Here is a 10,981-nt window from a genome sequence, read left to right on the forward strand (position 1 = left end):
CTGTTGGGTAGAAGCAACGTCTGACAGGGACGGGAAGAAGTGGAATATGAACTATTTTTTCAGGGTAGAAGGAGACCTGTGGAGTGTAGGCAGCTCTCCGCTGGGAGTCTGGAAGAGAACAATAGTGGCTGGTAGGGGCTTGAGGAGGGATTAATGATTTCCTGAAACTCCTGTACTATGGAATAAACCTCTCTTCTGAGGAAAGAATTAAAACATGGAACCATTGCTTGTTTGGTCTCAGAAGTCTGCCAGTTCCAAGGGCCGGAAGCAAAAGGAATAAGCTGAGTGGGAATGGATAGAGTTGTTCCTACTGTTGGTGAGCAGATGGGTCTATAGGTGCCAAAAAAGGACACTGAGCTGAAGAGAAGACCAGCCTTGGAAAGATCTGGTCATGGGAACTCTGCATGAAGGGCAGGACAACACCAATGTTTGTGGGAGAAGCACAAGCATTGATGAGGCAGTTATGGGAGTGTTTCCTACAGCTGATGAGTCAATTAACACTAAGCTGAAAGGAGAAGACATTAGTGGTTATATATCCTTGAAGGAGAAGTACCAGAAGAAACTGACAACCATAGAAGCCAGGCAGCTGGCCCTGAAAGGAGACGAGCTAGCTGAGGAGCATCAGGCCACTTTAGAAGAAAAAGATCGCCTGCTCATTATGGTTACTGAACTGGAGATTGTTCGGGCTCAGACCTCACAGTCACAAAGCAGAGAATTTCAAATAAAAATTGAAGAACTTGCCCTGGGGTGGGGAAGGTTGTAAGGTGTGGGGGGGGGGGGAGGAGGCAGTATGTAACAAGGTGACTTGCCCCATGGGCTGGAGAGCCTGTGGTTAAGCAAACCCTGATTACAGGTCAAGCAACACCTGGGTTGAACCAGGCAATACCAGGATAAAAAGAGAAGCGAGGAAGCCCAGGAAACTGGAACTAGGACTGTAGACAAACTGTAGGGAGCAAGAAGACTCCTGCAGGGCATTGAGTCTGCAAAGGTGCAAAAAGCAGGAGAAAGCTCTTCAGGTAAGGAGGCACGGGAGAGATTTTGTAGATGGTCCTGGCCCTCTGTGGGCTTCTCAAGATCACCCAGGTTTGGGGGAGAGGCCTACAGCTCATTCTGTGGGGAGAAAACAACCAGAAAAATCCTGGAGGAGAGAGAGGGGGAATCTCATCAGGACCTCTAGTTAGTCTCTCTCTCTCTCTCAAGGTGGAATGATACGGGCCAATACTGCTTGTGTAACTCCATTGATGTCAATGACAGATATAGGCAAGACCAGAACCAGACTCTTAAAGGGGCGATTTAGGAAAAGGGACAGTTATATTAACATGTTTTTAGTGACCTTTATTGTTTCACAAAACAAAATGTAAAATGATCTATTTACTGAATAGCACTAATACATGTTTATTATTTTTGGAGCAATTATACTTTCTGTTTTGACATCTGCCAGTTACTGAAGGCAGGTTTTTTTGGCATGTTTGCCATACCATAAAGAAGTGTTTTCAGGGCATTATTTGCCTTTTAAAGTGCTGCTCTGAACCTATGTTGTTTCAGAGTGTCAGACCAGTTCCCTCCTCAGAGGGGAATTGATGAGGAGTATTGGAAAGGTTACCATTAGAGGAAGTGCAGATCAGGAGTAGTATAACAAATCTGGAAAAGGAGGGCTCAGCCTAAACCTACATTAAGCAGTGAGTCTGCAACTTTATATCAGCAAACTTTTACCAGTAAATATTGGTTTAGAACTGAAAACTAAAAGCCTTATGAGTAATTTCCCCATGAAAAACAATGTTCATTTCTTTTTATGTTTTGATAAACAGAACTTTTTGAAAGGTTCCAGTGCGCTGCGGAACTTACAACCTTTTAAGGTTCTCCCATCCATATTGACTACACATGACACCTACTGAAAACCACAAAAGTACAGGTTAGCAGAAACAAAAATAGCATTAAAACATTGTAAAGCATTTGATAAGATGCTGTCTGCCGTATCTGTAATCTCCCTTCTTTGTATTACGGAAGAACGGAATACAAGCTGACAAATACAAACATGTTTACAGTAGCACTACTATTTAATTAAAAGTCTTGTCTGACTCAGTCTTCTTTTATTCCCATCTCCTGGTACTAGTCCTTCATGCTGAATGCAGGTGGTGGAGGGAGGAGGTACCGAGGGTAATTCTTGTCTATCATATTGTTGATTTTGCTGACTTACTGTGGTAGGCTTGATTTTCACTCAATTGTAACATAAACCAAACAAGAAACATTCTGTGTAATAACATTCAAATTGCAATGACAGCTTTTGGGGCGCTCAGACTGATTTGGGAAATAATGTGGCAATATCACTTGAACAAGTAGTCGGTCCCTAAGTCATGCAGACATGCCTTTGTGGACCAAAAAGAAAACAGAGTTTAATGAGAAATCTAGATGTTGAACAGGCCTTCAGTCCCTTGGCAACATACCCTTCTGTAAGAAAATGCAAAATCACAATATGTTTTTATGTGTCTCACTACACCCGAAGTTCCAAGCTGTGTTTTAAGAAAATGTCTTATAAAGATGATTGTGGTATTGTTGGTCTAATTCAACTTCTGTAGAATTCAATAGCAGGTTCCCTCCATTTATCTCCACCAGTGAAGACAATATCATTCTGTTTCTTCAACAAACCTAGTGTGCAGCATGTGGTGGTGAACTGGCTGAGCAGTGATGGGACAACAGGAGGCAGTGTGGTGAATCTGCTGGGGATGACTCTGCTGTTCATTTTCTCCTCCTGCTGTGGAGTGTGATGTGATAGGTTGCCAGCAGGGGAGGATTCTGTGGCACTTAGGCAGCTGGGAGAAGTGGGTCACAGAGGCCTAGTGGAGCATGGGGTTGAAGGCAGGTGGTGGGTGGGTGTATTGGGATTCATCACCTTAGGGCCTCTAGAGCTTTAGCAGCTGACATGCCTATAGCACTTGGCTCAGCCATACCACACCTGGCATTCTATCAGGAACATCAAGACCTGGCCTGCTGGAGTCCCCATGAAAGATCCCCATTTACTGTGGTCAAGAATTATACCTGTGATTAGCAGCACTGTGGTTCTCTTATGTGAACTACCATCCACTATGGATTAAGTGGAAACCACCAAATTCATTTTCGCTTAGGATTTGAGCCCAGTTAGAGAGAGATGACTTTAATCCACTGTTCTACTTTGCTGTTTAAGTAATGCATACATTTAAGATTATAGTCTGATTTTGAAAATTTTCTGTTTCCTTCTCTAGCATTTGGTCTACCTCATATAACTCCTACTCCAGGTTTACAACCCTCTTCCCCTCCCCACAGAAACCACTATTACCTCCACATCCACCCAGTGCAACTACCATCTGCCTCTATCTTAATTGTATGAACTTTATCACCAACTCCTCCTCTCATACACAAACCACTATGTCCATCCCACCCCCTACCCTATTTGTACAGCCCTCCCACAGACACTCAAATTGTCACCACCACACATGAAGAGGTAGGTAGGATCTTAAGCAAAGGCTACCCACATGGGTTATGAAATCTGAATCTAGGCAGGAGGGGGAATTAAACCTTTATGAAGGAGGGTTGGTTTTTTGTGTATTTTGGGGGTTTTTTTTTGCTTATGCAACCTTTCTATACACACAACTTGTGCTGTTATAGTTCACCTTGTCCAAGAAAAGCTGGATTGAGTTCCTTCATAACTCAGTTAATGTCACTTGACTGTCCAACAAGTGTCTGCGCAGAGTAATGTGTGGCTATGTCTCTTTGTAATAGCTTAATGCATATCCTCCATCTACAGCACTCCTGGATTCGATCAGCGGAGTAAACAAGCAATGGAATTAGGAATTTTGAAATTGAAAACTAATTATAATGCTTGGTATCATATGGCATTTCTTACAGAGCGCTGAACTAGATTTGTTCAGTAAAGTTCAAGAGTGAAAGGAAGGATGGCCTGGCTAGTAAAGCAATGGACAAGAACTCAGGAGATCTGGGCAAAGTTGCTGGGGTGGGGAAGGTTGTAAGGTGTGTCACAGACTTCTTTTGTTACCTTAGGAAAGTCACTGAAACTACCCTGTGCCTCAGTTCCCCTATATGTAAAATGGGGATACTAATACCCTTTCTCTTACCCTTTGTCTGTCTTCTATATTCAGATTTCAAGCTCTTTGGGTCAGGAACTGACTTTTACGAGGTATGTACATACAGAGGCTGCTACAATGGAGATGTGATCTTCTTGGGGCCTCTATTTACTACCATAATATAAATATACATAAAGTGGACATTGCAGGTCAAATAAGATATAGTGATGACAATGGAATTTCATAACTATCTGTGTCGCATAACAAAGTATTTAATCCAAGTTTACTAATGCAAATATATAACTTTGAATGTATGAGCTGTGCTCAATTAATTCCCTATGTGAAGTATTTCCAGTAAACAAACATTCCCTTTGTTTTATAGACTCCTCTTCCCCCTTTGATTCTGCTCTCACTTTGCTCTCATATCAGAGTTGAGTTGCTTGTTATTCTCAATGCTATTTTTATGGATTTTTGCCTTAAGAGAATGGTGGAAATCACAAGAGGCTACACCAAAGGTAGAAATTCCTGGAAGCTATAGTATAACATTTCCTTCCTATTGTATAAGCCATCTTTGGTGAATTTAACATTTGTGCGAGATCTGAAATTATTAGCACTGAATCACTATTTGATTATGGCTTAGAATGGACAGACTCAGCTTAAAAAATCATTGTGCACTTAGGAGAATATCCAAATTCAAAAATTCAGCAACAGCATAAAGCATAATCTCCTTAGCCTCTGTGGCACTAGCAGCTTCTCCTTTTATCCAACAGTTGTTACATTTTACACATCTTTAAACATTGATTTAATAAATGCATTTAACTGCATCATTCCTTGTACTGTTCAACATAGCTATTGAGAATTTAGTTTAATGATGGAGCTGCAAGCAGTATCTCTATGCACTGGAAAACCACAAGTACTCGTCATCCAAAATGAAAATAGCCTGTCCAACCGATATCTTTGTTTTAAAAAAAACAACAATTTTCTAAATTTAATGGTCTCATTTTTCACAATGGTTATTTCACAGATTATTTTTCCATTCACTGACTTCCCTGCTCCCGCCCCACCCCCAGCCACATATACAACAGTAAATACTACCCTCTTTTCTCACAGTGGCTCTAGTCAACATGAAGCTCCATGGAACACAGAGTATTTGACATATTGTTTTTGGTGTTTTATTTGTTTATGTTGTACTCCTAGACCACTTCTTTCTGCTCCTTCAGCATTTGATGAGAACAGAGATGATAAACAATAATGCCTCTGAACATATGTATGATCACTGTCCAAAATGCCTGCAATATTTGTATAATTGTGGAGGACAAAGATCTTTATAGAATTAATGATATTGTAATAACATTTCAGGAAGGAAAGAAGCCTTGAGGTCTCTCTAAATCTGTCTAACATTGGTACATGTAATGCATATTTCCTCTAAGTGCTCCTGTAATACTTTTTTGAATATGTTCACAGTTGCTGCTTCCACATGTTAATTAGGTCATTCCACACATTAATTACCCTCTGCATAACAGTTTCTCTTGAACTCTCTTAGTGTCTGGACTTTCCTTGCTTTGTAGCTTCCTGCCTTCTTGGTTGGGAGCTGATTACCTTCACATATGTTTGTGGCATCCACTGTCTCACTATCGTAAACTTATCTGCACTTCCATCTTCACATCTCTTTCAATCTCACCATCTTCTAATAAGCAGATTGTCTCTGTTACTTTCTCAGTGATTAGTACTAAGTGATGGGATTTCTCATGTGGGATCATGCAGTGTTCTGTGCTGTCCCCTTCCCTCGTTCAGTGTGTATGTGAGGGGGAAGAGAAGATATTGTGAACCTAGTTGGCAGTGTCATTGAGATCCTTATGACACTCACCTTTGTTGCCATTTCATCAGTTAGCTGTGGTTGCCATCCAGCTTTTCCCTGAGTCTGGCTGAGAGTGAGGTTTGATTAAGAGCCAGCAAGTGGATGCTCAGTCCTAATAAGCCTGTGGTGATGTTGGTGGTTTGGGGAAAATAACCAGAGGAAACAGTGAAGGGCATATCTGTTTCTTCACTGAATTGGTGTGTTACATTTTGTTACTTGGGGTCTAGGCCACTTATGGGACCTCTGCCTGGATCTGGAGCTCCAGAAAAGACAAGTAGTCAATAAAACTTTTCCCATCTTTGTTTGGCTTGGAGATGGCAACTTTCCTATCAGATGCAGATCTTGGTTCTATTATTCCTCGCTTTGTCACCTGCAGATTAGTTTATGCTTAGCAATTTTTCACACACAGAACACATTACACCTCTAGTCCAGAGATTGTAATGACTTCCATTTCATTTTCAGGAGTAATTAGAAGTGCTGGCTTAATATATACTTTTTTTATAGTTTGGGCCTTGAGTGTTTTAGCAATCATCTCTCTCTTCATGCCCTTAACCCATCTATTGAGATCACTTGGATTTGTTCATATGAGAGTTTGAAGCAGTGATTGTAGTAGATGGCCCTAAACTCTGGAATTGGATTCTTCCCTTGGTCCTACAGAACCCAAGTCTGTATCGCATGATGCTCAGCCTTATTTAAGTTTACGCGAGCCATTTCTGAGGGGGTGGGTTAAGTGAGGAGGGTTTAGTTGGTTTGGGGATGTTCTGATAATGGTATTTCGACATTGCTAGTTTTGAGCATTACTGAATTATTTGATTGTTGAAAGAGAGATGTTGATAGTCAGGGAAGATAAACATTTCACATAAGTGACACAATATGTGTATCCTACGTACCTTCATTTTATTTGGTAAAAAAAGCATACTTAAAAATATTGATACCCTCATTCATTTGCTAACTGATTAGTATGGAAATTGCATACATCAATATTTTGGTTCTTTCTGGTCTAACTAATATAACACCTTTTTCCATGACCCGTAGGTGGAGATCATTCTCCCTTTGTTACTTATATCTCCTGGAAGGAAATTAGCTATACTGTACATGAACACTTCACGTGAACTGTGCCCTCATGACCAAGGAAAACAGTTTTGCATGACAGGGAGCGGCCATGTTGCTTCATATTTTCACACGTGGGCTGGCAGAATGACCTTGAAAGATGTCATACTTGAAAAAATTCATTTTTATTCAAATACTATTCTTACTATGAGTTTTTTTTAAAAAAATAATACTTCTGTGGCTACCAAGCAAGCAGGGCAGCAATTGCTTTCTCTATCTTAGGACTGGAACAGCAATGGCCAGAGCCAAGCAATCACAGAACGGATGGAAAACTGTTTTAGGATGCTTGGTTGTGTTACATAGAATCATAGAATTCAAGATCAGAAGGGACCATTATGATCATCTAGTCTGACCTCCTGCAAGATGCAGGCCACATAAGCCGATCCACCCACTCCTGAACTAATTCACTCCCTTGACTCTGCTGTTGAATGCTCCAAATCATGATTTAAAGACTTCTAGTAGCAGATAATCCACCAGCAAGCGACCCCTGCCCCATGCTTCGGAGGAAGGCGAAAAACCTCCAGGGCCACTGCCAATCTACCCTGGAGGAAAATTCCTTCCCGACCCCAAATATGGCGATCAGCTGAACCCCGAGCATGTGGGCAAGACTCTCCAGCCAGACCCTCTGGAAAAGGCTAACAATATCCCAACATTGACCCTTTGTACTAATTACCAGTGTGGCACGTTATTGACCTATTGACTAAACCCATTATCCTATCATACCATCCCCTCCATAAACTTATCCAGCTTAATCTTAAAGTCATGGAGGTCCTTCGCCCCCACTGTTTCTCTCAGTAGGCTGTTCCAGAATTGCACTCCTCTGATGGTTAGAAACCTTCGTCTAATTTCAAGCCTAAATTTCCTGACTGACAATTTATATCCGTTTGTCCTCGTGTCCACATTAGCACTGAGCTGAAATAATTCCTCTCCATAGGGAAGACCTCATCCTGTACCTCCCCAGCCTTTCAGGCCGGTGTTATTGGGGGCAACAGTGCAATGGGGATAGCTATGAAAGTGATTCCAATTGGGAGTGGAGGGGATTAAAGCCCACCTTGGAACCGGAGCAGTGATGGCCAGAGACGAGCACTTCAGGAAAATCCTCCACAGATATGCACCCCTTTCATGCATGACATCAGAATGCACCTTCTCTCTGCTGCACCCCGCTGCACCAAACCAAGCCAGGCCTAGTGCAGCAATAAAAGACACAAGATGGCATAAGATACAACTTTATTATGAGTTTTGTATTTTACAATTTTTTTCTTTTGTTTTTTTTTTCTTTCCCCTGCAGTTAGTCATGGAAACAGAACAACATTTAAAATTGCCCACTGTATGTCACAGTACTATTACAGTCTTATACAATAGTGTTTTAACTTTTAAATTTGTATTAAGGATTTTAACAAGAACATGCATTCTATCTGCTATAGTGATTTTTTTCAACTTGTTTGAGTGATTATCCTTGACAAAAATTGAATGCATCCAATTGTCAATCTAATTGTTGTTTTTGTTTTTGCTAAGAAATATATAGAAATGCAGAGGCAGCCGACTCCTCAAATTGTTCAAGAAAATCTACTAAAGAATGTCATCTAAGTCTCATGTAGTCAATAAAAGTGTAAAACTTCTTTCATGCACCATAATTCTACCCAGATAGTAGTATGTGACCATGTAAACCCCATAACTGATGTATAAGATGCCCTTACAATATCCAAAGTCACATAAACAAACAGTAAAAATAATATAATATGACCATTCAATAATATTTTAATTGAATAAGTCTCCAACACTATGAAATGGGTAAGCAGACAAAACAGCTTCAAGGTATAGTATACAGTGCTGGTTAGTATTTCAGCTGGCCACGTCAGAGTAGCAACACAGTGAATGTAATGAGGCATTAGATTTTCCACAAAGTAGTTTTGACTTAACGCTTAGATATGGAATGTGATAAATTGAATTTCTTATACATAAATATAGATCTTAAAAATATGAATGAGAAAATAGACATTATGAGAAGGAATAAAGTATGACTTAAGTCATGGTATAGGCCTGAATTCTTGAATAATTTGTTATTCTGTGAATTTTTATTAGTAAAAGCAATAAAACACCTTTTCTTTTTGAAAATGATATACACATGCTAACTTTTTCTAACTTTTAATTGTTTATAGGACAGTATTTACATCTCTTCTTAGTATGTTTATTTTAAAGATTGTTTGCATACTCCGATTCAAAACTCTGATGCCTTGACTTTTTTCCCCCCCTATAAAACTTATGGCAGTACATTGTATAATGACAAATGACCAAAAAATCAATTTGTAATCTGATTTGAGGTTTTTGATTTCCTCTGATGAGTTTAAATTTCATTAAAAGCAACCTTATTCAAACATAAAAGAAATCCTTGAAGGGTAAAACAGGGAATTGTCTCAAAGAGTATAAAGAATCCAAACTCTTTTGTGCTATTTATTCATTGCATTAATTGTGAGGTACAACATGTGGTGTCGGTTGGCAGATGTACTGTTATCAGCCCCTCTGATCAGCAAGGGGAGGTAAAAAAAAGCACAAGGGCTCACATTCAAAAATCGTTCTTTGGCATATTGACACTTTAGTTATCAACAACCCTTATTATCTGCTTAGAGCTAGATCGCAGCTTGCTGGTGACATAATAAGCTACAAATCACCGATGGTGCCTTTCTGCATTCTCTTAATTGTATGTATTCGCTGGAAAAAAATATCATCGGGGCCTCTTGTCTTGATGAGAAATTGACATTTTCTGACTGATTATTTGGGAGCACTATGTGAGGTAGATAAGACTTACAGTTGTTTTAAAGGAGGGCAGCCATTCTTTCAGAGGCCTTTTTATTGCTCTAGTTGACCCACTTGATGAGTATGGATTTCATGAGGTCTTTTTCAGCATTTGAACTATAAAAGGTTCAGAATGACACCACCCCTTATAGACAAAAGATAACCTTGCCCTTTGAATATATTGATTCTTTATTAACTAGGCTGTTTAATGCAATGAAATGAGGCATTAGATTGAAGCCCATTTCAAGTGCTTTGAATAATCTTTAAAAGCTTGAAAGACTTTAAAAGGCTGCTCTGCAATAATTGGCATATATTTTTAGAGACTCTATTCCTTCATTTTGATTAAGAAAATTTTATCTTTGTATTTCTAAAATCAGTGTAAGCTGACTTAACATTTTATCACACCAGGTTACAGATACTTAGTTTGTCATAGGTGGTATACTGCTCTAGCACTTGTAATTCGTAGCACAGAATTTGTTTCTTCTTTGTTTTCTTTGCATTGAATGTTAGGCTAACCGTTTAGCTACTCATTATTCAAACCTTTGAAATAAACCCAAAAGGAATAGTGCCAATAGGCATCAGGCAGACTTTCATCCCTGTAAGCCTTCTTATTTTTTGAATAAGTGGAATGCATCTGATTTAAGCCTGATTCATAGATACTACTCAAAGTGATTGTAAACAGGAGGGGAAAAAACACTATGAAATATTTTAAAGCATTTTTATATTTTCAATAATACTTTCCTGTTTTGCACAGCAGCACAAGTAATTAAGATGACATTTGTGGGCACTAATTTAAATCATGCTACGCATATGGATTATAGAGTTTCAAGCCAAAATGTGCAAAACAAATCTTGCATTGTGAAAAATGAAGACATACTACTGCAATAGTGTAAAGTGCGCCCAAAAAAAGTTACATAAGCTGAGTTTTCTGTGTAAACTAGAAATACTATAAGCTGGTAGATCTCATTACATTCAGTACATTTATCTACAGATACATGCAAATGACAGAAAATGAGGAGAGAAGCAGGCACACTGAACTTTGTATGATATTATGTATCATTAATACTGAGCTCAGAATTTTGAAATCTTTGTTTTCAATAGGCATCTTATAATGACAGAACATAACTCATATTACTCTATTCCTTTAATTGGCATATGGGTT

At 39.3% G+C, this 10,981-nt stretch overlaps 1 long non-coding RNA gene across 1 annotated transcript; it reads left to right on the forward strand.

Moving 5' to 3' along the window:
* The first annotated feature begins 929 nt into the window (after positions 1-929).
* Positions 930-8,281, forward strand: LOC120369323. Its single transcript, XR_005583075.1, has 4 exons — positions 930-1,016; positions 1,809-1,912; positions 4,134-4,171; positions 7,961-8,281. It is a non-coding gene; the product is annotated as an uncharacterized LOC120369323 (long non-coding RNA).
* Positions 8,282-10,981: the final 2,700 nt, after the last annotated feature.

The sequence above is a fragment of the Mauremys reevesii genome, linkage group 7 (assembly GCF_016161935.1).
Source record: "Mauremys reevesii isolate NIE-2019 linkage group 7, ASM1616193v1, whole genome shotgun sequence".
Taxonomy (NCBI): domain Eukaryota; kingdom Metazoa; phylum Chordata; order Testudines; family Geoemydidae; genus Mauremys; species Mauremys reevesii.